Source organism: Sorex fumeus, unplaced genomic scaffold, assembly GCF_029834395.1.
Source record: "Sorex fumeus unplaced genomic scaffold, SorFum_2.1 ptg000125l, whole genome shotgun sequence".
In the NCBI taxonomy this organism is placed as follows: domain Eukaryota; kingdom Metazoa; phylum Chordata; class Mammalia; order Eulipotyphla; family Soricidae; genus Sorex; species Sorex fumeus.
Window position 1 is genome coordinate 3799177 of NW_026606182.1, and position 25276 is coordinate 3824452.

General features: G+C 50.5%; 1 protein-coding gene across 5 annotated transcripts in view; it reads left to right on the top strand.

The window, feature by feature from the left end:
• The first annotated feature begins 3005 nt into the window (after positions 1–3005).
• The window catches only part of TNRC6B (trinucleotide repeat containing adaptor 6B), a 237727-nt gene continuing 215456 nt past the window's right edge, over positions 3006–25276 (top strand). For 3 of the 5 annotated variants that reach the window (XM_056137430.1, XM_056137432.1, XM_056137435.1), the window contains exon 1: positions 3006–3653. The gene's annotated coding sequence lies outside the window, so the exon portion shown is untranslated. The remainder of the gene's footprint in view (positions 3654–25276) is intronic. The other 2 variants (XM_056137433.1, XM_056137436.1) reach the window with 1 other exon arrangement.

Sequence of the window (25276 nt, forward strand, 5' to 3'; positions counted from 1 at the left end):
CTGTGATGCCAGGGATTACCCATGCTACCCTGGTGTGCTCAGGAGGCTTCAGGGCCACCCCAGCAGTGCTCAGGGCCCCCAGGACTGCACCCTGTGATGCTTGGGGGACCATATGATGCCAGGGAACTAAGCAGCATGGCTCACATACGAGGCTTGCTCGCATTTTAACCCCTGTACTATCTGTCCAACCCATATATATATGTATATATATATGTATATATGTATATATTTTTATAGGGCTGGAGTGATAGCACAGCGGTAGGGTGTTTGCCTTGCACGCAGCCAACATGGCCGACCCGAGTTCGATTTCTCCACCCCTCTCGGAGAGCCTGGCAAGCTACCAAGAGTATCTCGCCCACACGGCAGAGCCTGGCAAGCTACCCATGATGTATTCTATATGCCAAACACAGTAACAATGAAATATCCAATGGAGATGTTACTGGGCCCGCTCGAGGAAATCGATGAACAACGGGAGGACAGTGACAGACTGACAGATATATATATATATATATATATATATATATATATATATCACTGTGTCACTGTCCTCCCGTTGTTCATCGATTTCCTCGAGCGGGTGCCAGCAATGTCTCCATTCGTCCCTGTCTTGTGCCAGTGTAGCCCGATGGCGTATTGGGGGACTCTTTCAGGGTCAGGGGAATGAGGACTGTCATTGTTACTGTTTTTAGCATATCAAACACGCCACAGGTAGCTTGCCAGGCTCTGTCATGCAGGCGGGATACTCTCGGTAGCTTGCCGGGCTCTTCAAACTTGTACCTCCACAGCAGATTTTCCAGATTACCTTCTTCCTCATGGATTTCTTCACTGCAAACTCCTGGCTGGCTCGCCAAGTACTGATGTCAGTGGACCCCACAGGTGGCTCACATGATTCCGGAGGAGAAAGACAGTCACTTTCTCCCAATCCGCCTCTGCCACCTAGAAACCAGGGTTACTGGATTCTTATATCGCTCGCAGAAAAGAATTTCAGGAGTAGACAAGCAGTGAAGTGAAACAGATTTTATTTGGACGTTTTTGAAGGAAAGAAGGGATAGAAAGTGGGAGAGAGTGGAGAGGAAGAGAGACAAAGTAACGCGCTCAAGAGACACATGGGCTTCTCCAAAGGCGGAGAGAGCTCCTACACACACCCCAGCATTAGATAGGAAAGCATAAAAGTACACATCTCAAGAGGGGAGATGTGGGCGACACATGTGCTCTGCCACGCGGGCACAAGCAGCACACGAACTCGGGCAGCATATGTGCCATATATATATAATATGATATTTACTGAATATTTTGGGACTTTCTGTAATCAGAGCAATTCAGAAGCACAAAAATGAGCAAGGCGCCATTTGTTTTCCAGGAACTTACAACTGATTTGGGAGACAGACGAGTCCAACAATGCACCCAGCTCTAGCCTAAGGGGTGATGACGAAGAGCCAGCCAACCAACCAACTCAAAATGTAGCTGGAAGGTTTGGGATTAAGATCTATTTCTCATCCATTGTGTTCGCTCTTTCAGAAACCCCTCATGCTGGACAGTCATTGTGGGGTGACGTGCCTGTCACTGTCAGCATGCAGGCTCCCCGGTCACACGCCACTCCTGATAGGTCCTTCTGCTGGCAGTTGCCCTAGAAAATACCTGCCACTTACTCCTAATTGATGTTTGTGACACGCTGTCCCGTCCTCAATTGAAAGGCTGTAAATGCTGAGCGGTGACAGCGGTTGTTTTATTATTAAAGCAGCGCGAAGGAGGTTACACAACAGCGGGGATCAGGAAGGAAACAAGGGCGGCCATCCCGCTGAGGCGGCAGGGATCGGGGACTGGAGATGGTAAAATGTTAATTACCCGAGTTGGAATTCAGGCTGGAGTCCAGGCCCCCGCTCTGCACATCATTTCAGTCCCGAAGGCTCTGGAGAGCTGGTTCTCTGGCAGCGGGGCCTAAGCATTCTGCCCTCCCCTGGCTGGAATGCTGGATTCTCTTCCCTGAAGCCTGCCACAGAGAAAGAATCCAAGGATGGCTAGGAGCCCGGAGGAGGAGGCATCTTTCACAGTCTCCAGGGCTACTCTGGGCCTGGTCCAGGAGCCCAAGGGCCGGTCCATTTGCATGCAATAAATAATTTAATTTTAAAGAGATGTGTTCCTTATTTCTATTTCTTAGGCTTTCTTTCTCCTGGTTTCCGGTAGGCACTTGAGGACGCTCTCCAAAGGGGGAAGCTGGGGATGGATGGGTTGGGTTGGGGGGAGCTAGGCTTGGCACTCAAGGATAAAGGTCTATTTATAAAGTCGAGAAAATGAACAAAGCGGCAGATAGGCTTCTGTTGAGAGGGGGAAAAAATAAAAAAATCTCATCCTGTCTCAGGGAGGACGGGGAGGAATGGGTGCTAGAAGGGATTTGGAGACAATGACCTCACTATGGCCTTAGCCCCATACACTGTCACTGCCAGAGGAGCGCGGGTCCTTGAATGAAACGCTCCTAAGATTCTGGCTGACAGTGCTCTGGGCTACTAAGCATAATGAAAATTTGCGGAGCTCTGAAGTCTGAGAGCCCTGACTCCCGGCGACGACCCTGAATGACCTTGGGCAGGTTTCCTAAACTGTCCCCTAAAATTGCAGAGGTTGGGAAACGCACAGGTTGACCCAGCATAACACCTATAAAGAATTCAGCACAGCAGCTGGGGAGCAAATTAGGAAGACAGTATAAACGGTGTTTTTATTACCGTCGACCACTAACAGGCCCAGCGACCAGACGCACCCAAACCGTCTGGCGAACAATTAACATTTGCAAACCCACAGCTCACGGAGGCGCCCACTCGCCCAATCGAGGGCGAGGTAAGAGCTCAGTGGAGGGCAGCCAATGGCAGTCGCCCTTGTTGCGGGGCGGGCTCTCCGGCGGCTCCGCCAATCGCGTGAAGACTCGAGTCGCGAGTGACATCCGGGCCGCCCAATGAGGCGCCAGCAGCCCACACTCAGCCCTTCGGAGGGGATAAATCAAGCAGCCGGCACGTATAGATTCCGTTATTAGGCAGTCCTGGGTGGAGAGAGCAGCGGAGGGTCAACAGCTCGAGGGCGAGGCACTCGTGAACTGAAAAAAAAAAACCAGAAAGAAAAAAAAAAGACCATGGTTGCGCCGAGTGAGCTCGGCCGCCATCATGCTCTAGTTTCCCCTTCGCCTCTCCGGGTCCGCGACCGAGGAAGCGGCCTCTGGGATGCTGAGGGGGTGTGTCCCCGGGTGATTGGCGCAGGCGGCGCAGCCAATCGGCGCTCGTCCAACGGGAAGCGCTGGGCCAATGACCGGCGACGGCAGCAGCGCGGCCTCGGAGGGGCGGAACCGCAGCTTGACGGGCACCCGAGGCAGCCAGTGAAAGCCGGCGGCATCTTCCCCGCGGCCAATGGCGTGGGGGCCGGGGCGGGCGCTCGAGTGTTTGTGTTGTGGTTTTGGGGGAGGGAGGCGGAGGGGAAAGTTTGTTTATTTTGTTTTTAGTTTCTGGGGTCCCCGTGTTTCTGGGCGGCGAAGCGGGCGGGAGTGACCCTCGGCGCCCCTCAGTCCCCTCGCTACGTCGCCTCCTCGGGCCTGCGGAGAAGCGGGGGACCGCGCGCGCATCGCCTCGCCTCCCAGCGGACCGCCGCGCGCCGGGAGCCGAGCCGGCTCGGCGGTGAGTTGAGGCGCCGCGGCCGTGGCCGCCCTCGCCGCGCCCCCGCGCCGAGGGCCCGTCAGAGCGGGGCGGCCGGGTGGGCGAGGACGCGGCGGGCGGCGGGCGCGCGCGGCGCGGGCCGGCCTGTCAAGGCTGAGGCGCCGCGTGTGCGTGTCCCCGCGAGGGAGGGAGCGCGCACGGGCGCGCGCGCTCGCGGCGGGCCGAGGGCCGGGAGCGGCGGGCGCGCGCGCGGGGGCGGCGGCGGCGGCGGCGGGCGGAGGGCGGGCGGGCGCGCGCTCCCGCCGGGGCCGGGGCTGGGCCGGGGGCCGGGGCCGGGAGGGACGCGGCGGGCACGCGCCGCCCCGGCGTCACGCACCGGCAGGTGTGAGCCCGGGGAGGCCTTCCGGGGGCCTCGGCGCGGTTGCCCCGCGACCCGGCGTCAGCTGCGGGCCTGCTCGTGCACCGTGGTCGCCGAGCCCCGCATCCCCCCAGAAGGCAGCCAGCCCCCCGCCGCACGCTGCAGGACCGGCCCGGCCTTGGTTCTCTGGGCAACAGGGTGCCTGTCCGGGGCTCCGCGGGCTCCGTGCATTCTCGAGGCTTCTGGGTCTATTGCGTAGGTGTGGCTGTCACATATGTAACGTGCATATTAGCCGGTTCGGCTCTTCCAGTCCCGTGCTCCGTGCCAGGTAGGGATGGAGCGAGGGATCCGGCGCCGTTCGGAGGGGCCATTTATTTGCCTTACCATGGAGCCAGATGACAGAGTACTACTCCATTTGGCCAGCGAGATATATATATATATATATATATTTTTTTTTTCCCCCCGTGGCCCGTACAGGAAACGTCATGCGTGCCTCCTCCGCAGCTGAGCCTCCAAAAATCAGGGGTAGAAAGAAAATCTTGCAGCCAGTGAAAGTTTCCGTGTCTCCGGAGGTCATCACCTTCGGCGGTCTGTTGGGGGGGGGGGGGCGGTGGCTGGCAGAATTTCAGGCTGGCTTGTTGGATGGAGCATCAGTGATCTGGGCTTGGAGATGGGTCGGTGTTATGTAAATGGCTTGAAGAGGCACAACTTTCAGCCCATGGTCTGGTGTGTGTGTGTGTGTGTGTGTGTGTGTGCATGTGCAGCCTATGGTCTGGTGTGTGTGTTTGTGTGTGTGTGCATGTGCAGCCCATGGTCTGGGGTATGTGTGTATGCAGCACATGGTCTGGGGTGTGTGTGTGTGTGAAGCTTGTGGTCTGTGTGTGTGTGTGTGTGTGTGCAGCCCATTGTCGTGTGTGTGTTGTGTGCAGCCCATGGTCTGGGGTATGTGTGTGTTGCAGCCCATTGTCTGGTGTGTGTGTGTAGCCCATGGTCTGGGGTGTGTGTGTGTGTATGCAGCCCATTGTCTAGTATGTGTGTGTGGTGTGCAGCCCACTGGTGTGTGTGTGTGTGTCTGTCTGTCTGTCTGTCTGTCCATGTGTATCCCGTGGGCGGCAGGCAGGTAGGTAGCAGGGGGGACGGGAAGGTAGCTGGAGCCAGGGCTTAGATCCGAAGGGTTTGCCCCACTGGGAGGCAGCGATGATTCAAACAAGCGAAGCGACCAGGCAGCCCTGTGCCTTTAGAGGCTCTGGGCTCTTGGCCTTTCTTAAGTGCTTGTCCTCGGGACTTGAGCGGAGAGATTTCCGAGAGGAATGCAAGTGGAGAAGAAAGAAATTCCCACACTGCTCTTCTGAGAGACCGTGTAAATGTCATATCCTTGAAGGAAAGGCGTGACCCCCCCCCAACCCATTCGGATGGAACCGTTCGGTTTGGCCATGGGAAGCAAAAAGTTGCGATTTCCCTGGGTGAAATGTGGAGCAGGTAGAAAGAACCTCTGAGAGCCACGACTAGGAAGTTCAAGGTCTTAAGTTCGTAAATTTAGGCTCATGTCTGTCTGGTCCCAAAGGCAGTGCTGCTTCCGTTTTGCCTCAACTTTCCAGAGGAAGAATGGAGGAAAGGCCAGTGAAAAGTTGAGAGAACCGAGACGGGCAGTGCCACTGGTGATGCCGTTGTCCATGCCCAAGGGAAGAACTGAAGCGGCTCACTATTGTTTTTTTAGAAATTGAAAACTTTTTTTTTTTTAAACAAAAACACATCCAAGGGCTGGAGCGATAGTTCAGCCAGTAGGTGTTTCAGCCTGGCACGCGGCTGACGCGGGTTTGATCATGGGAACCCCTATGTTCCCCCCTGAGCCATGCCAGGAATGATCCCTTGAGAGCAGAGTCAGGAGTATGTCCTGAGCCCTGCTGGGTGTCACCCAAAATCAAAACCAAAAAAAAAAAATCAATAAAATCTAAGCTTTGTTTTTATTTGTTTGGTTTTTGGGCCACACCTGGTGGTGCTCAGGGCTTACTCCTGGCTCTGTGTTCAGAAATCAGTCCTGGCTCAGGTACTATATGGAGTGCCTGGAATGGAACCCGGGCCAGCCACGTACAAGGCAAGCGCCCTTGTCTATTCTAGCTCTAAGGCCCAGCTTTGCTTTATTTCTTTCCAGTTTTTTTTTTTTTTTGACAGCAGGTGAATTTATTGAGTTGGTTGGGGAGGGGTGCTGTACAGGGACCCGGGGCAGGTCCGAAGCTCTCACCATTTGTCCAGAGGTTCATGATGAGGGATCTGAATCATCCCACACAGTGACAAGCTGCTTTCAACCACTCTGTCGTAAGATGTTCCCACGTTGAACTTGGTAAAGCCCAGCTTCTTGGAGCCGTGGGTGGCTGGTGGTCTGAGCGGAGCTGCAGTCACAAGCACCTGATTCTGCAGTTCAGTGTGGATGGACATGACTCCTTGGCCCTGCCCACTGTGGCGGGGGGCTTTCTGATGGAACCTGAGAGTGGGGATAGCGTGAGAGTACATATGAATGTCGACCCCAAATAGCTGTCTCCAACCTCCCATAGGGCAGCCTGTCCATACTACGGGGTAGTCAGGCTGTCGCAGAGGCCGCTGTTTGCAGCCACTGTCCATGGGTGCCCGTGGCGTGGATCTCTGTTCCTTTACCTCGATATCAAGGTAAATTCTGATCAGTGCTGTGCCTCCCAGGGACCAGGCATCATATGCGTGTGTACCTAATACATTGGATAGGATTATGCCTGTTAATGTCAGTTAACTAAGGAGCGGAGTTTACACTGTAATGACATCAGACTCCTCCCTCCTTTTAATAGTGGAATTACGTGACTTAGATTAATGGGACAGAAAGTGAGTCGTTGGTTCGTGTGTCAGATGCCTGTGTGTTCTGGGAGAATGCTCCCCGCGGTATTGTGAATATAGCCAGTATCCTGTGTCTGAGAGGAGTCACTCGCGGGGGCTTGGGGCTGGTTTCCCAGTGTCTCAGTCTTCAGTTCTCCCCTGTGTTTGCTGCTCTGCTGCCTGTTTCCTTTCCGAGAAGACACACGGCGCTCAGCCTGCCCGCTCCTCGGCTCAGTCGCTTGTCCCTGGCAGTCTGGCGCCCAGCCTCCCCGCTTCCTCCCCCAGGCTGCCCCCAGGATTGCCAAATACCTGATGGTAACGTTTTCCGAGCATCCTTTCAGGCTGGTGTCATTCTCCCTCCCTGTCAGTGTCTTTGGCTGCCCTCTTCCCATGAAATGCAAGCCCCCCCCCCCCTTTTTGCTTTTCGGTTCCAAGGATGGAACCCAGGCTCACCCCATGTGAGGCTTGCGTCTCCATCCAGCTTACCCAGCCCCGCCTCCTCTCCTATATTCCTTTGTTTTGCTTTGGGCCACGCCTGGGAAAGCTTCCTGGCTCTATTGCTTGGGACTGCCCCCCCCCCCCCATGTGTGGTGGCAGGGAGTGAACCGGGGTGGTGACTGCTGCGGCAAAGCAAGTACCCTGTTTTTCGTCCCATCTCTCTGGCCCCTGTTGTTTCTTTTTTTTTTCTTTTTGGGTCACACCCGGCAACGCACAGGGGTTACTCCTGGCTCTGCACTCAGGAATTACCCCTGGCAGTGCTCGGGGGACCCTATGGGATGCTGGGAATCGAACCCGGGTCGGCCACATGCAAGGCAAACACCCTGCCCGCTGTGATATCACTCCAGCCCCCTCCTTTTCACCTTTTTCTACTCCTTGAATGTTCACTTTGGGAAGGACTTAAATGATCTCCCAACCCACTTGTAACCTTCATATATATATATATATATATATCAGACCTCTCATTACATCCCCCCTCCCCCAATTCCTATTTACCTACTGGGCTTCTTCATACCGCCTTCATGTTCATTGTTTAACTTACGAGGCGAGTCCTTGGAATCCCTGGTCATGTGACTTCCCACTGACCGCAGCAGGTTTGGGATCTGTTTGGTTTTGTTTGGGGGCTGGGTGGAGGGGGCACCCAGGGTTGCTGCGGGCTGACTCCTGGCTCAGTGCTGAGGGATCACTCCTGGTGCTGCTCGGGGAACCACATGTGATGCCGAGGATTGAAATCAAGTCGCCAGCGTGCAGCCTTCCCCGCTGTACCGTCTCGCCCACCCAGGTGTGGGGTTTTGCTGTTCCTCCCTTGGGTAAGGCTCGGCTGGTCTCCGCGGGCCTTTGCAACTTCTCGAGCTGCCAACCTCCCTGCCATTCCGAGGCACCGTCTTGCTTTCAGTTCTTGAACTGCCCTTCCTTCCAGCCTGGAGGTTTTGGTGTTGAGGTCTCAGACCTGGGCTGCTCCCCACTTCCTGCCGTCCTCACCCACCTCAATGAAAGGGTTTAGGGTAAACTGCTACTTCCTCAGCGAGGCTGGCTTGTGACCTGTCCTGCTGTCCCCACCCTCGTCAGTGAGGTCCCTCCGAGTTCCTGTTCTTATTTCCTAACCCTCACCGCAGTTGTGATTCAGGACGGTGACTGTTTTGTTCCCCGGTGTCTCCAGAGCCTCGCTGAGTGTCAGACCCAGCCAGTCTCTCAGGAAATGTCTGTTGGCTGTGCGGAGTCTGGGCTTCGGGGTGGTTTCTGGTACCCGGGCCTATCCCTACCTTCCCTGAGGCCGGGTGAGCACGCGCGAGAGACAGAGACCAGGGTGGGTATGCATCCCACCCAGGTTCCAGAGGCCCCCCAGCACCCCAGACGGCCCCTGTGAGGCCCCCAGAAGGGATCCTGTGCACAGAGCCAGGAGCAAGGCCTGAGCCCTGGTGGGTGTGGCCCCCAGCGAAACAAAACAAATCCAAGAAGAAGGGAGAATCCACGGAGGAGGGCACAGATGCAGTTCTTTTGAACAGCCCTTCCCAGGCCGGCTGGATCTCCCCTGGCCCGGGTCTGCGCTTGCTGGGGTATCTCCGTCATCCGGGCCGGGGCCAGAGCGTGCAGCTGTTCCTCTCCCTCAGCTCACCCAGCCCCAGCCTGGAAAGACCTTGTGTACCGTCCAGGGAGTCTGTTTACCCTCTGGCGCTGCCCGGCCAACTGGCTTGACTTCTGCCTCCGGAGTCTTGACCCTCCCGGTGTTCCCCACGCTGATTTTCCTGAGAAAATCAGGGTTGGGTGTTCCCTCTTCCCCTCCCCAAATCCAGCAATGGCACAGAAGTTTGAAGACCTTCTATGGTGTTCTTCAACTAGAGGGCTTCAAGCGGCAGTCAGTTAGTTATGGAAGCCTTCGTCCGGGCTAGTCCAGCAGAAGTAGGCTGCAAGCTTCAAATATGAGCCCATCGTGGCATTTTCTATCGTCTGGTAGCCAGGTTTAAAACAGTAGAAAGGGTGGGGCTGGAGTGATAGCACAGTGGGTAGGGCGTTTGCCTTGCACGCGGCCGACCTGGGTTCAATTCCCAGCATCCCATATGGTCCTCTGAGCACTGCCAGGAGTAATTCCTGAGTGCAGAGCCAGGTGTGACCCCCCCCCCCTCCAAAAAAAAAAAAGTAGAAAGGGGTGAAATTGTCTTTTTTTTTTTTACTTCATTGTATTACAAAAATCAGCACTCCCCTTCCTCCCCACTAGGGAAGAGAGCTCAGGGCTAATACGATTTCCCTGGTGTGGTTTCACCCTCTCTGGGGGCAGCCCTCAAGCAGTGAACCTGGGGTAGCCCCCAAGCACTGCCAGGGGTCCACCCCCACTAAGAAAAAAGCAAAACAATGTGTTTAAAACATTGCTATCTAGGGTGGGAGAGAGTACAGAGGGTAAGGGTTTTACCTTGCATGTGGTCAACTTGGGGTTGATCCCCAGCACCCCATATGGTCCCGTGAGCATTGAGCCCAAAATAGCCCCTGAGCAATCGGTGTGGTCCCAAATCCCAAAAAACAAAACCAACAAATTACTATTTAGACATGTAATCAGTTATAAAAATATATTCAAGTATTTTATATTCTTTTTTTATCTTTTTATGTTCATGTTCAGTCTGAAATCTGGAGTGTATTTTTCTCTTACTGTATCTCAGCGTAGACCACTACCTTTGTGTCAGATTTTGTTCTTATGTGCAAGGAATTGAGTTCAGGGCCTGATTGATGTATGTGATACATCTGCCTGCCTGGTCCCACCATTTCCCAGAAATAGAACCAGCTCCGTTATCCAAATACCTGAAGCTTTTTTTCTGAGGAACCCTGGGGATTTTAAGACCACACCTAAACATCAGTTCTCACCATCTCCTCTAAATCCTTTCACATTAATTTGTTTGCATCTTTTAAAAATATAGCGATTATTTAATATTTGCGTTATAATTAGGGGTCACTATAACTGTTCTCCCGTTGTTCATGTTCATCGATTTGGTCAAACGGGCCCAGTAATGTCTCCATCGTGACACTTGTTACTGTGTTTGGCATATCAAATACGTCATGGGGAGCTTGCCAGGCTTTGCTGTGCAGGCAAGATACTCTCGGTAGCTTGCCGGGCTCTCTAAGAGGGGCGGAGGAATCGAACTCGGGTCAGCCATGTCGGCCGCGTTAAAGGCAAACTCCCTACCCGCTGTGCTATTGCTCCAGCCAGACAGTGCTATAATTAGGGGTAATATTAAGGTATTTATCAGTTCGCCCTCCCCTGCCTGAGGGGTCATGTTTTGTCCATTTCCCCCACTGGGCTGTTAGTTCCTTGAAAGCAGCCTTTCCTTTGACTCATTTTGCCTCCTTAAAACAGCTGCTGGGGGCTGGAGTGATAGCACAGCAGGTAGGGCGTTTGCCTTGTACCAGACGGACCAGGGTTCAATTCCCAGCATCCCATATGGTCTCCTGAGCACTGCCAGAACTAATTCTTGGGTGCATGAGCCAGGAGTAACCCCTGTGCATCGCCGGGTATGACCCAAAAAAGAAAAAAAATAAATAAAATAAATAAAACAAACAAACAGTGCTACCCTGTATTTTATTTTATTCTTTTTATCATGTTCGGTTTTATCTTTTCAATTAGAAACTAAATTATAAGCCCGTTGAGGACAGAGATCATGAATTATGAAGAGATATGACATATTTTCTTGGATTGTCTCCTTAGGAGCGTGTCTTCTGAATGAAGACTTGCTTTAAAAAAAATAATATAACAGTTTCAATATTGTTTTGGGTTTTTAGGCTGGTTTGGTTTAACTTAATGAGACTTAATTTCTTCTGTGGTTTGCCAGTCAGCTGTGAAAGCAGCTTCAAAAGAAGAGATCCTAGGAATTAATGCTTCCAGAATGAGGAACATTGTTGGTTACTGGAAAGGCCTCGGATTGGAAGTCAGAAGTCCTTGGGGGGGTTGTATTGCATTTGCTTGAATATATTTCTAGTTCCAAGAAGAGGCAAGATTGAGAATTCAGAGACGCTCGTAGTATGAAAACACCCCCCCTTGTCACAGGTGAGCCGACGGATTCTTTGTGTGGTTGGTCTCTTCCCCTCTGCCAGCTTCTGCATAGCTCCCTCTGTGGGTGGGCTGCCCTCTGTCCTGTTCCAGGGTCTGTCTCCCCAGGATAGTGAGTTTAAGAGAAGGACCACATTGCTGCCGTCTCTCCCTTGCTTTGCCTGCCATCTTTTTTTTTAAAAATTTTATAAGGTGGTTCATAATATTTGATTACAGTTAATTTTCAAACACCAATCCCACCACCAAATTTGGGATGTTTCCATCCCATGCCCCTATCCCTGTCCCAAAGCAAAACCGAAATAATATATTTTGTATGGTCTGTTATGGAAAACCGCGGAAAATGCTACAAAAAAGTGTCCATAAAGGAGACAGTGTGAAGATTGTTCTATTTTGGCAGGGACCATTAAGACAGTCTTTAAAACATCACTAATATGTTGTTAAAGGTTGAGTGATGTAAGCTTTCGTATATATATATATATATATATATATATATATGTAAAAGGTAAAGGCCCTCCCGTTGTTCATCGATTTTCTCGAGCGGGCCCAGTAATGTCTCCATTGGAGATTTTGTTGTTACTGTGTTTGGCATATCGAATACATAACGGGTGGCTTGCCAGGCTCTGCCATGCGGGCAAGATACTCTCGGTAGCTTGCCGGGCTCTCCGAGAGGAGCAGAGAAATCGAACTCGGGTCGATCATGTTGGCTGCGTGCAAGGCAAACGCCCTACTGCTGTGCTATCGCTCCAGCCCTCATATATATATCTGAAACTATGTATATATGCATATATGTATTTGTTTCCCTCTATGATTTGTTGCCTATTATTTGAACATTCCTCCCCCCCACCCGTCCCGGGCTGGAGCGGTAGCACAGCAGGTAGGGCGTTTGCCTTGCACGTGGCCAAACCAGGTTCAATTCCTTCTTCTGTCTTGGAAAGCCCAGCAAGTCACTGAGGGTATCCCACCCGCATGGCAGAGCCTGGCAAGCTCCTCGTGGTGTATTCGATATGCCAAAAACAGTAACAATAAGTCTCACAATGGAGATGTTACTGGTGCCCGCTCAAGCAAATCGATGGGCAATGGGGAGGACAGTGACAGTGATTTGAACCCCATCAAATGTGGTGTGGTACTTATGGAGAATGGGTAGGGAGTATTTTATGATGTGTCACGCAGCCGCAAATGTGGCTGTGCGGTCCAGGAGTACATTCAGGCATACAGAAATGCCTGCCATCTTGGAGGGACTGAAAAGTGTGTGTAATAACTAACCTCAGTGTAATGAATTTGCAGAGCTTTAGTTTTTCTTTTGCGGCAAGAGTGTTCTCTGCCTGCCTCGGGAGCTGAGGGGCAGCGGGCTTCTTTAAGGACCACGTGTCCAAGTTATGAGGGGGGCTGAGACCCAGAAGCGACTCTGCATACAAGAGCCTGGGTTACATCCTGAATCACACAGTCCCCTGAACATTGCTGGGAGTGATGCCTGCGCCGCCCCCCCCCCCCCCCACCACCAAGCAGCACCTTGTCTTCGGGCCTCACATTGAACCATTGACCCAGTTGACTATGATCACAGGGCTTCAGAGGCTGGTGAGCCTGCCCTCTTCACCAAAAAAAATTAAAATTAAATAAAAAAGGAAATTTGGTAATTCGAATGATTTAAATACATTAAACAGAAGGCCTTAGGGAGGGGCTTTCTTTTTTACATGGCTTTTTGGGTCACACCTGGAGATGCTTAGGGGTTACTCCTGGGTCTGCACTCAGAAATTATTCTTGGCGGTGCTTGGGACACCATTTGGGATGCCGGGAATCGAACCTGGGTCTGCTTAGTGGAAAGCAAATGCCCAGGCCTTTTTACTATAGCTCTGACCTCAGCCTTTCTTTATAAGTTGCTCCAGGCTCTGTTTTTTCCCTTCGTTTCTACTTGTTATGGCAAGTTTTTTAGGAATACTGAAATAACATTATAATGAAAATGTTTAATTTGTCAGAAAATTTGACTTAGTTATTGTAGCATTTAATGGATATTCTTTTCTTATTAGTAGAAAGAATCAGAATGTGGTTATTGCTTTAAAAATCAGTTATGGTGGGGCTGGAGCAATAGCACAGCGGGTAGGGCGTTTGCCTTGCACGCGGCCGACCCGGGTTCGATTCCCAGCATCCCATATGGTCCCCTGAGCACTGCCAGGGGTAATTCCTGAGCACAGAGCCAGGAGTAAGCCCTGTGCACCGCCGGGTGTGACCCAAAAAGAAAAAAAAATCAATTATGGTGGGGGTCTTTGGACTGAAACTCTGGGCATTCTAGGAGTGGGGACAAGCCCCTTGCCCCACTGCCTACGCCCCAACACCCACAACCCACACCCCACAGCCTCCAGCATATAAACAGCCGAGCTTCACAGCTTCATGACTGATCTCAGGAGACATCAAGCCAAAGAATCATCCTGGTCTACAGCTCCTGGGTTGTGCAGCCACAATAGCGGCCACATGACACCGCCAAATTCCACAGTACGACAGCCCAGTTGGAGCACAGCAGATTAGATGAGAGAGTCCCATAGAAGTCCACTGAGCTCAGTAAGTGAAAATAATAACACAGAAGGTTTAACCAGCAACACACAGCTCAATAGCCCCTCAGTCAATGACTTTCACACACCGTTGTGAGAGAGAACAGTTTTCACATTTTTTCTTTCCAGTGACAACTTTTTGATAATTCCACTTACCATTTTATTGTAACAAGCAATATAAATTATTTCATGCCTGCTAAGCGGGGGGAGGTGGGAAATGGGATGTTGGTGGAAATTGGTGTTGAATTTCATTCACTGGTGGTGGGATTGGTGTTGAAAACTCGAATGATTGAAACAAGTGTATTGTAAACAACTTAGTAAACCATGGCATTCAAATAAAGTTAAAAAGAGAGAGCTGTTATGGTGAACACAGCTGGGTGTGACCTTAAAGACAAACAAAATCTGTTTATGGAAGGCTGGAATGGCAGAGCAGTTGCTAGGGGACTTGCCTTGCGTGCAGTCAGTGCAGGTTGGATCCCCAGCCCCTCATGAGGACCCCCAAGCCCTGCTAGGAATGCTATCTGAGCTGAGAGCCAGGAGTAAGCCCTGAGCCGTGCTGGGTATGTCCCCCAAACAAAATAAAATCTTGGGGGCTGGAGCGATAGCACAGCGGGTAGGGTGTTTGCCTTGCACGCAGCCAACATGGCCGACACAGGTTCAATTCCCAGCACCCCATATGGTCCCCTGAGCACCGCCAGGAGCAATTCCTGAGTGCATTAGCCAGGAGTAACCCCTGAGCAACGCCGGGTGTGACCGAAAATGCAAAAAATAAATAAATAAATATAAAATCTTAAGAGTATGGCTCGTCCTTCCAGCCCCCATAAGGCCTAGTCTGTATGCTTTGCATGTGAGAGGCTTCTGGTTCAATCTCCCGCACCACAGAGACCCCGACCACTACTGGGTGTGGCCCCCAAGCCAATGGAAAAAAAAAGAAAATTAAAATCTGTTAAGTCCTTGGCAGCCTACATTATTACAGTCTCACAGAACCTTTGAGTGTGTCATGGATTGAGGGCCGTATCAGAAGCTGGGAGCCCAGCTTAAGGGGATCCTTGTTCCCAAGGGGTACCCGGTGGGTCGTGATGCCTGTGGGTCGAGAGGGGTGCTGTTTGCTCTACCAGGGATGGGGAGGGGCGCAGCTGGAGGGTGAGATGGATAGCCTTTTCGGGGCACTGTGGCCTGGGGGAGCCCTGGTCCTGAACTGTAGGCAGGCCTCTAGGGTGGGAAAGAGGAAAAGTGCCGGGCATCTCTGCAAAGCCAGTCTGTCATGGGTGATGAGCATTAGGGCCCGGAGCTAGCTTCCAGCCTAACTGTGACCTCCCAGGCTCAGATTCTTGGCTGCCTCTTCATTTTAGAACTGGAAATGGCCATCAAAATAATGATGCGATGCAATTATATTTGAGTTCCTAAACAGCGTTCTCGAAGAAGATCAAGAAAGACCATCGTAAACCAGAATGGTGCTCGTCACCTGCGGCTAATGTGCGGACTTGAGGGTGCAGTACAATGCGAATCCAGGTGTCGCTGGAAAGCGGTGACTCATTGAAGCTTATCTGTAGGAAGTGACCTCTGGTTCACCTGAGGCGAGTGCCCAGGGCTGGCGGACAATGAGCCAGTGAAAGGGATGAAATCAAAGGATTACCCGGAGGATTTCTGCAGCTTGAAGATCTTTATATATCTCTAACACTCTAAGTAGTTCACCGGATGCGCATTCATTTAGCTTGATGCGGCCACCAGAATTGAAAGCAGACTCATTGACTGGAAATCGAACCCATTTCCCTTCCTCCTGCTCCTCTTCGGTTCCTGCAGCGCCTTGATCTCCTGGCTCTGTTTCAGCCTTCTGGGTCCTGTTGCTTTCTGGGGCAGTGCGTGCTGTGCCCTCTCTGCCCTCCCTCTTGCCACCTTGCCGTGGAGGGTTGCTGACTTGTTCCCAACACAGTTAGGAGTGCCTGTGCCTTACTGGCTCATCCGCGTTTCCCAGGTGGAGGTTGGTGGTTTGGGAAGGCGTTTGCAAAACGTTTTTTGCCACGGGCAGGAGGGACTCAGGGCTTTGCTTGGCCCGGCACTCAGATGTTGCCCTCGGCAGTGCTCACTTCGGTCTCCTGCACGCCAGCAAAGCATAGTCAGCTTCTAACCCCTATTTCTCAGTTTCTTATATTGAGATTTTGATGGTTTTTTTTTTCTCACTAAAATGAGAGGTGATTAAGTTTTGGTAGCGCTGCTCACACTCAGAAGATGCAAATGGACTCATTGTAATGGCAGTGAAAACAAATTCTTGATATTCCTTTATTGACTGAGATGACACAGGCTGAGGAAATCATGATGATGGAAATGATTGCAGTGAGTGATTTATTTTGAGATTTGTTGTTTTTAGGGGTTTTTTTTTGGGGGGGGAGGTTGGTGGGACTTTTTGTTGTTGTTTGTTTTTGTTTTGGCAGTGCTTAGAGGTTACTTCTGGCTCTGCATTCAGGAATCACTCCTGGCGATGCCCGGGGGACCATATGGGATGCTGGGGATGGAACTTGGGTTGGCTCCTACAAGGCAAGTGCCTTCTCTGATGTACTATCACTCCAGCCCCTATTTTGAGATCTTTAGGGAAAAAAGGAAGGGAAAAAACAGGTCGAGAAGCATCTTCCCATCCTTTTTGGGGTGGTGGCATGTCATAAGTCTACCAAGTAGGAAGCGCCAGGAAGAGGGGAGTTTATTATTTTTTAAATTTTAAAGAAAATCTGAGGGAAGGCGTATTGTCAGGACAATTGAAGCTGTCTGAATAGTGATTGTAGCAGGTGACCCCCGGCTCCGACCAGAGGCACCGCTGGGATGACCGTCCGTGGAGGCTGAGGCGAGTGTTAAGTCAGGGCATCTCATTTTGAGCACAGAACAAGTTGATAGAACTTTGGTTTTTTTCCTCCAGCATCCAGCAGAGTAGTTTGCACAGAGCCAGCATAAACAGGTACGTTTACAAGCCTGCAAGATAACGGCCTGCAGCTGTGAGCGCGCGCGGTGTTCATCTACAGAGCATGTTATCTGTGGCTGGTGATAACCTGACTCGGGGCTGGGTGGGGAGACCATGCCATGCTGGACTGAGCCCAGGCCTCCTGCGTGCAGAGCATATGTGCTCCAGCCTGCTGAACTGTCTTTCCAGTCCCCCCCCGCCCCATGTTTATTAATTCTATAATCTCATTTTATTTGTGCGTGGGACATACCCAGCAGTGCTCAGGGCTCACTCCTGGCATTGCCAAGGGTTTACATGCAGGGTTTTGGGGATCAAGTTGGGGTCAACTCCATGCAAGGTAAATACCTGCTATTTTCTTTTTACTAACCCCGGAACACATTTTGTTTTTTAAACGCCACCTTGGCGTGCCTAAGTTAAAAACATACATACTGAAAACCATTGGAGATGGAGCTGGCTTAAGGCTTTCTAACTTAGGCTCAGGACAGTATAGCGAGGGAGCTGTCCTGTACTATACCCACTGGATCGATGCTAGGGTGGACGAAGGAGAGACGGAGTAAATGATGAAACTGGAGTCCTCTGGGGAGCTGGGCGTTTTTCCCTGCTGTGGAAATGTTGCTGATGGTGCACTTACTAGCGTTCTATTTATGAAGAGATGGTTTGCCCAGATGTGTATCTCTGTAAGACTTCTGGTGTCATTTCTCCATGGGCAGCAGATTTTAAATTCTTTTCTTCCACCTATTTTTCTCCAGTTCTTCTCTCCACCTTTCTGCAAAAAAAAAAAAAAAAAGTTTTTCTGTGTGTATTTTATGTGTTTATACTAAAGTCTTTCAGCTTTATGATATTTTTATTTTGCAGTTTGACCCATAAACAGCAGGACAACCTCATGACTGATTTGCGTTTGTTAAGTTTGGTTTTCGGGCCGTACTTGCCATGGCTTGGGAACTGCTCCCAGCAAGGTGCTCAGAGGACAGGACGCTCCTCACCCACATACAGAGTACTGTTACTCCTTTGAGCCAGGCCCACAGCGCAGGACATCACAATGCAGTTGCAGCCCTGCACGCACTTTTAAGCCACACCGCACAGCCTAAGTGCAGGGCCAGGCTCAGCACGCACGTTGGAGGCAGGAGCTCTCGACGCTTACTCACACTTCCTCGAAAGGTGCCTTTCGGGCTGGAGAGACAGTCCAGGAGGGAAGACACTTATATCGCATGTGGTTGTGGTGGCCGTGACCCTGGTTCAAATCCCCAGCGCCACATCTGCTCCCCTGGGCACCAGCGGGGCTCACTTCTGAGCACAAAGCCAGGAATAGTCCCTGAGCATTTCTGGGTGTGGCTGCTAAATTTAAATATTTTTCCACCTGTTTTTCCCTGACCCCCTCCAAATAACACTCTCCCCCCCAGGAAGAAATGTGTATTTAGGTGCGACATAGAGATAGCTCAGCGGGCTCAAGCACACGCTTTGTATGCGGGAGCTCTGAGTTCAGTCCCCAGCATGCATGGTTTCCTGAGCACCCTAGGAATGCGCCCTAGCACTGAGCCAGGAATAACACCTGAGCACCACTGCATGTGAGCCCCAAACAAACTGCCATTTTTTCTTATTTTTCTTTTCTTTTTTTTTTTTCCTTTTTGGGTCACACCGGGCGATGCACAGGGGTTACTCCTGGTGGCTCATACACTCAGAAATTAGTCCTAAAAGTGCTCGGGGGACCATATGGGATGCTGGGAATTAAACCCAGGTTTGGCAAATGCCCCTACCGGCTGTGCTATGGCTCCAGCCCCCCCTCTTCTTTTTCTTTAACGTACTTTTGAGACCTTGGGTGGCTGAGGGTGCTTTTCAGAAGCCAAGTGCAGGGTCTGAGGACAGGCCTCTCTTCGCTTCCCTTCCAGTAGTTGAGTTGCTGAGTGCCGTCGTTGGTGACCAAACCGGAAGCTTGAGCGCCTGCAATGGAGTTGTGAAACTCTGCCACAAGCTTTCACTCTTCTTCCCTCTGTGACTTCCGGGCCCTGGGCCTCTCATTTTTGTGTCCTTGCCCCCTTCCTGATGCTAAGTCGTTCTCAGGCTGTCAGAGTGAATAAAATAGCTTCTCATCTTTGTCCTCCTCCTGGTTCCTCCCCAGGAAAGATGACCTACATATGCTTTCCTTCCCCTGCCATCCTGTGCTTTCTTATTTATTTTCCTTTTATGGGTGGGGGGTCACACCCGGTGATGCACAGGGGTTACTCCTGGCTCTGCACTCAGGAGTTACTCCTGGCGGTGCTCAGGGGACACTATGGGATGCTGGGAATTGAACCTGGGTCGGCCGTGTGCGAGGCAAACGCCCTAGCCACTGTGCTATTGCTCCAGCCCCAAATCCTGTGCTTTTTTTTTTTACTCTCTGAAATCCCAGTACCCGTGTCTTCATCACACTTCTTCACATTTTCCATCGAGGGCTGGTTTATCGGGGGAGCCGCGTGGTCCTGGGGGTGGAGCCTGGGATCTCTGCCTGTTGTGCCTGTCTTCCAGCCCTTGGGCTGTTCCTCTGATTCCTCTTCCTGCAGCCTTCTCTTGGAGCGTTTTCTCACTTTCCTTGGGATACTCTTCTTGTTCCCATGTTTATAAGGGATCTATCAGGCAGAATCTTTTCCTTCTGACTGCTGAGCTGTTTTTTCCCTTCCCATTCAGGAACCCCTTTCTAAATTTGTCTTCCCGAAAGTCTTTATTAAATCCTTCTTCATTTGGGAGAGAGTTTATGTAATTGTGGCCACAGTGATCTAAATAAGTCAACTTTGCTAATTTCATTGTTTCTAGTGGGCTACTTAAGAAAACTTTTTATTCGAACACTGAGATTTACAGAGTTGTTCATAATATGGTTGTATAGGACATACAGTGCTCCAGCATCAATCCCACCAACCTTTTTTGACCTTCTCTCCACCAGTATCCCCAATTTCCCACCCAGCCCTCAAGTCCGCCACCTTAGCAGGCAAAAAAAAAATTTTTCCCCTTTTTGGGTCACACCCAGTGATGCTCAAGGGTTACTCCTGGCTCATGCACTCAGGAATTTCCTGGCAGTACTCAGGGGACCATATGGGATGCTGGGAATTCAACCTGGGTTGGCCGCATGTAAGGCAAATGCCCTACCGGTTATGTTATTGTTCCAGCCCTGGAAAAAACAATTTTAACTCAACAAAGTGGCAGATGAAATTATAAAAAAAAAATTACATCAATGAAAGTCAGTTATTGGGGCCGGAGTGATAGTACTGTGGATAAGGTGTTTGCCTTGCATGCAACTTACCCGGGTTCGATCAGTTTATTTATTTTCCTTTTATGGGGGGGTGTCACACCCGGTGGTGCACATCCTTCCCCTGCCGGAAGGGGGCATCCTGTTTGGTCCCCCGAGCACTGTCAGGAGTAGTTTTTTGAGTGCAGAGTCAAGAGTAACCCCTGAGCATTGTCCTGGGTGTGACCCGAAAAGCCTAAAACAAACAAAAAAAGTCAGTTGTAAAAATTATTGTATTTCATAGTGGTGTTACTACGGTCATTGAGGGTTTCCTGAGCTATAGTTGGTGCAAACTGAACCATCTGTGGTACTGTTTTTGCTCATTGAGCCTGGTGGGCTTCTGTGCAACTTTCCCATTAAGTCTGCCGTGTTCTGACTGGTCTGTCGCACTGTGAAGTTAGGGGGTGTCTCCGCTCTTGGAGTACTGTTTAAGGTGAGGCGCGCTTGTACTCACTGTTACTCTTCATCTTCCCAGCCAGTGCAAGTTTTGCTTTGATTTTATTTTTTAAAGCGTCTGAGGAATTATTCAGGAGTTACTTCTAGAGAATGAAGATATTCTTTGGAATTTCCGTGGGGGAAAGTCTTCATTCTTTCACGGTGAATTTGATTTTGGGGAGCAACCAAGACTCTGTTTTCCGGCCTGGTTAAATGATTTGCCTGAGTAATACTGTTTGGGGTTCAAGAGGAGTTCCAAGTAATGAGGCAGATTTCCTTATAAGATCTGGAAAGTGGTTTGGAAGCGCAGTAGGAGTTAGAAAGTGTTTTTTTCAGTCATGGCAGCCGAGTTGGGACAAATAATAAAGTGTCTTTGGGAGTATGGTAGAAAATCATTTCTTTCAGATTGTTTCAGTATATTCATTGACTTTTTTTACGTGGAGGGGCGTTGTGGGGTCTTTGGGCCTTGGCAGTGGTGCTCAGGGCTTTCTCCTGCTCTGTTCAGGCCTCACTTCTGACCTGGCTCAGGGCACTTTATGGGGTACCAGAAACCAACCTAGGTCGTCTGTCTGCCATGCTGTCACCGTGCCACTCCCAGCCATTATCATTGCACCGTAGCACTGTCCTCCGGTTGTTCATTGATTTTCTCGAGCAGACACCAGTAACGTCTCCATCGTGAAACGTGTTGTTACTGTGATTGGCATATCGAATACGTCACAGGTAGCTAGCCAGGCTCTGCCATGAGGGCGGAATACTCTCAGTAGCTTGCCGGGCTCTCCGAGAGGGGTGGAGGAATCGAACCCAGGTTGGCCTCGTGCAAGGCAAACGCCCTACCTGCTATGCTATGGCTCCGGCCCGCCGTTATTATTAGAGAATGATAATAGAAGTAATCTCTCCAGCCCCTGTTTTACCTTTCTAACACTAATGTTAGGTTACCGCTGTTAGCTTCAGAAAATAAAACCCGCTTTCCCTTTTTTTTTTTTTTTCAGTCAACAGGATATGAGATTAAATCTGTTCTCCACGGGCTAGTTAATAGAAATGAGGACACCTCTTCACCAAGAGTGCCACCTTAGGTGGCTGGCACTGGTGTGTGACATTCACCTTGCTGGCTTCTGTCAAGAATCTCCGAGTTCCCTTCTGTTTCATTCTCCTTTCCCAAGTGCACTGTGCTAATAGTAAGGGGACATATTTCAAAATGTGCGATACTTCCCATAAAATACACCCCTGCCTGCCGGAGTCAGGTTTCAGAAGGAGCAGATGCTGTCTTCGGATAGCCCTTTCCTGCTGTTAGTGAAACAGGAGAGCTTAGGGGCAGGAGAGAGAGCACGGCGGGCAGGTGAGGTGCTTGCCCTGCACGCAGCCAACCCGGATTTCATCCCCTGGCACCTCATAGGGTCCCCCGAGCCCCACCAGGAGTTTGATCCCTGAGTTCAGAGCCACGAGTAAGCTCAAAAACTGCCAATATAGGGGCTGGAGAGATAGCGCAGCGGGTAGGGCGTTTGCCTTGCACGCAGCCAACTGGGGTTCGATTCCCAGCATCCCGTATGGTCCCCTGAGCACTGCCAGGAGTAACTCCTGAGTGCAGAGCCAGGAGTAACCCCTGTACATCGCCAGGTGTGACCCCCCCCAAAAAAAGTGATAGCCTAAAAACAAATCTTTGTAAGCAGAAGCACATATTTATGGCGAAATAAAAATTCACATGGTAAAAAGTATAAATAAAAAGTAGAGGGACCGGAACAATAGTACAGCAGATAGGGCTTTTGCCTGCATGTGGCTGACCTGAGTTCGATCCCCAGCGCCACATACTGCACCCTGAGCACTACCAGGAGTGATTTCCTGAGTACAGAGCTAGGAATAAGCCCTGAGCATTGCTGGGTGTGGCCCCCACCAACAAAATAAAACAAAAAAGAATATTCCCAGGGTTAAAAGGAAGTAAGGGTGGGGGCGGGGGATGTGCTGTAAAGAGGTATTTTGGTATTTTCTAATTATAAACTGCTTAATTTCTTTTTTTTTGTTTATTTTGGGGCCACTCCTGACAGTGCTTGGACTTACTTCTGGCTCTGTGCTCAGGGACCACTCCTGGCCGGGCTTGGGGGACCATATGGGAGGTCATGGATTGAGCCCGGGTCAACTGCATGCAAGGCAAACACTGTGCTATCTCTCCAGCCCAGGCTCGATTTTTTTTTCTTTTTGGGTCACACCCGGCGGTGCAGAGGGGTTAGTCCTGGCTCACGCACTCAGGAATTACCCCTGGCGGTGCTTGGGGGACCCTCTGGGATGCTGGGAATTGAACCCGGGTCGGCCACGTGCAAGGCAAGCGCCCTACCTGCTGTGCTATCACTCCAGCCCCGCAGGCTCAATTTCTTAAGAAGGCATATCACTCCTAAATGTGAATATAATTAATTACAAAGTACGTGAGGTAGGAGGAGCTGGGGGCCTCGGCTCCATCCCCAACACCACATGTCCCTCAGCATGACCAAGAATGACCCCTGAGCACTGAGCAAACCAAAAGGGGGAAAAAGGGACTGAAAGGTAAAACAGACAAATCCACAGTTAGAGTTGAAAATGCCACCGTTTCTCTCAGAAGTTGATACGGAGAACGAAAATAAGAAAAGAGTAGAAAGACCTGAACAGCACCCACAACCGACATGACTTCCAGTAAGAGCTCGCTGCTCCAGAAGGACAGACACGCGTCCTGTCTCACCGCTGCCCTTTCTTAGAGAAGATGGGGACCAGAGCGATGGTACGGCAGGTCGGGCATGTTCCTTACACACGGCCGTCCCAGGTTCGAATCCCCGGCAGGTGTGATTCCTGAGTGCAGAACCAGGAGTAACCCCCAGGCATCGCCGGTGTGACCCAGAGAGCCAAAAATAAATTTAAAAAAATAAGGAAATAAGGTCCACACAGAAGTACTGGAGAGGGGCCAGGCCACTCCTTTGGGTGCCTGGACTCAGTACTGCGAGAGGGGCCACTGGTGACACCCAGTGACATGCTGGGGCCACACTCGGAGCCATGTGTATGCATGCTCTCCCTTTAGAGAGCCCAGTTGGAGCTGGCACTTCGTTTTGTTTGAAATTCAGTCTTTCCATCTTGGCTTTGTAATTGAGGTGTTTAGACCATTTACGTTTATGTCATTTTCAATATGGTCGGGTTTCAGTCTGCCATTTTGCTATTTGTTTTCTATTTATCCCATCTGTTTTCTATTCTTTCCTCTTTTCCTGGCTTCTTTTATTACTTTTTTTTTAACTGTTCCATTTCCTCTATTGGCCTATTAAGCAATAAATCTGTTTTATTTTTATAGTTGTTACTCTGGATTTTAAAATATGCATCTTTAATACTGTGTGCCTTCAGATCACGTGCCACTTTATTTACAGAGTAAAAACCTTAGGAAGTTTTCGCTTTCCTTACATTTTAAGTTTTTGGTTGTCTCTTCCTTTCCCTTTCACATGCTTTAAGCCTGTCGACTGCTTGGTACTGCTTTTGTTTTGTAATGAGTTTTAGAGACTGGAAAGCAGGCCGGCTTTTATATTCGTGCTTGGCCCCCAGTGGTCCTCATTCCTTTGTTTAGAGCTGCACTACCATCTGCATTACTTTTCTTTTAGTCTGTAAAGCTTAAACATTTCTTGTCGGGAAAAATATGCTGACGGTGAATTCTCATGGAAAAATCCCTTCATTTCTTCTCCATCTCTGAAAGCCATGTTTGCCGGATCTTAAATTTTGTGTGGACCAGTTTCTGTCTTTTAGCACTGTGGGAGAACTTTCTATGGGTTGAGATGGCCAGTCAGAGCTGCCTTCTTTACTGGCGTGTGTGGAATGTGCTTTCTTACTCCGACTGCTTCAGAACATTTTCTGGCACTGGTTTTCAGCAGTTTGATGATGTCATTGTGCTTTGGGGTGGTTTGTCTTGTGACTGTTGGGACCATAGGCGTAGGATTTTCAACACACTTGGACAACTTTTTGCTTCCTGCTTACCTCCTTTCCTCCCTCTTTCCTCTCTCGTTTTTTGGGACAGGCCAGGCAGGTGCTGTCAGGAATGGAACCCCGGGCTCTTGCATGCCGAGCCTGAGCTCGCTCTCTCCTCCAGACTTGATTTCTTAAATAATTCCCTCCCTTCGGACATACTTTTTTTTTCTTTTGCTTCTGGGTCACACCCGGCGATGCACAGGGGTTCCTCCTGGTTCTGCACTCAGGAATTACTTCTGGCGGTGCTTGGGGGACCCTCTGGGATGCTGGGAATCATACCCGGGTTGGCCGCTTGCAAGGCAAACGCCCTACCTGCTGTGCTAGCGCTCCAGCCCCTCCGACATACTTCTTTAAGGTCTTAAATTGCAAAGACTATTGACACTCTTCTACAGGTCACTGAGTATTTGCTCATTTTCTTGATGCCTGGGTGTTTTTCGTCTCAGGTCTGTCATGCTGTTAGGTTTATTTATTTGTTTTTAATTGAATCACCATGAAATACAGTTACAAAGCTTTCATGCTTGAGTTTTAGTCATTCAGTGATTGAACACCCATCCCTCTTCCAGTGCACATTTACCACCACCACTGTCCCCAGTATCCTCCACCCCCCTTTCCAACCCTCCCCCTGCCTCTATGGCAGACAGTTTCCCCCATACTCTCTCTCTACTTTGGGGCATTATGATTTGCAATACAGGTACTGAGAGGCCATCATGTTTGGTCCTTTATCTACTTTCACACACGTCTCCCATCCCGAGCGATCCCTCCAACCA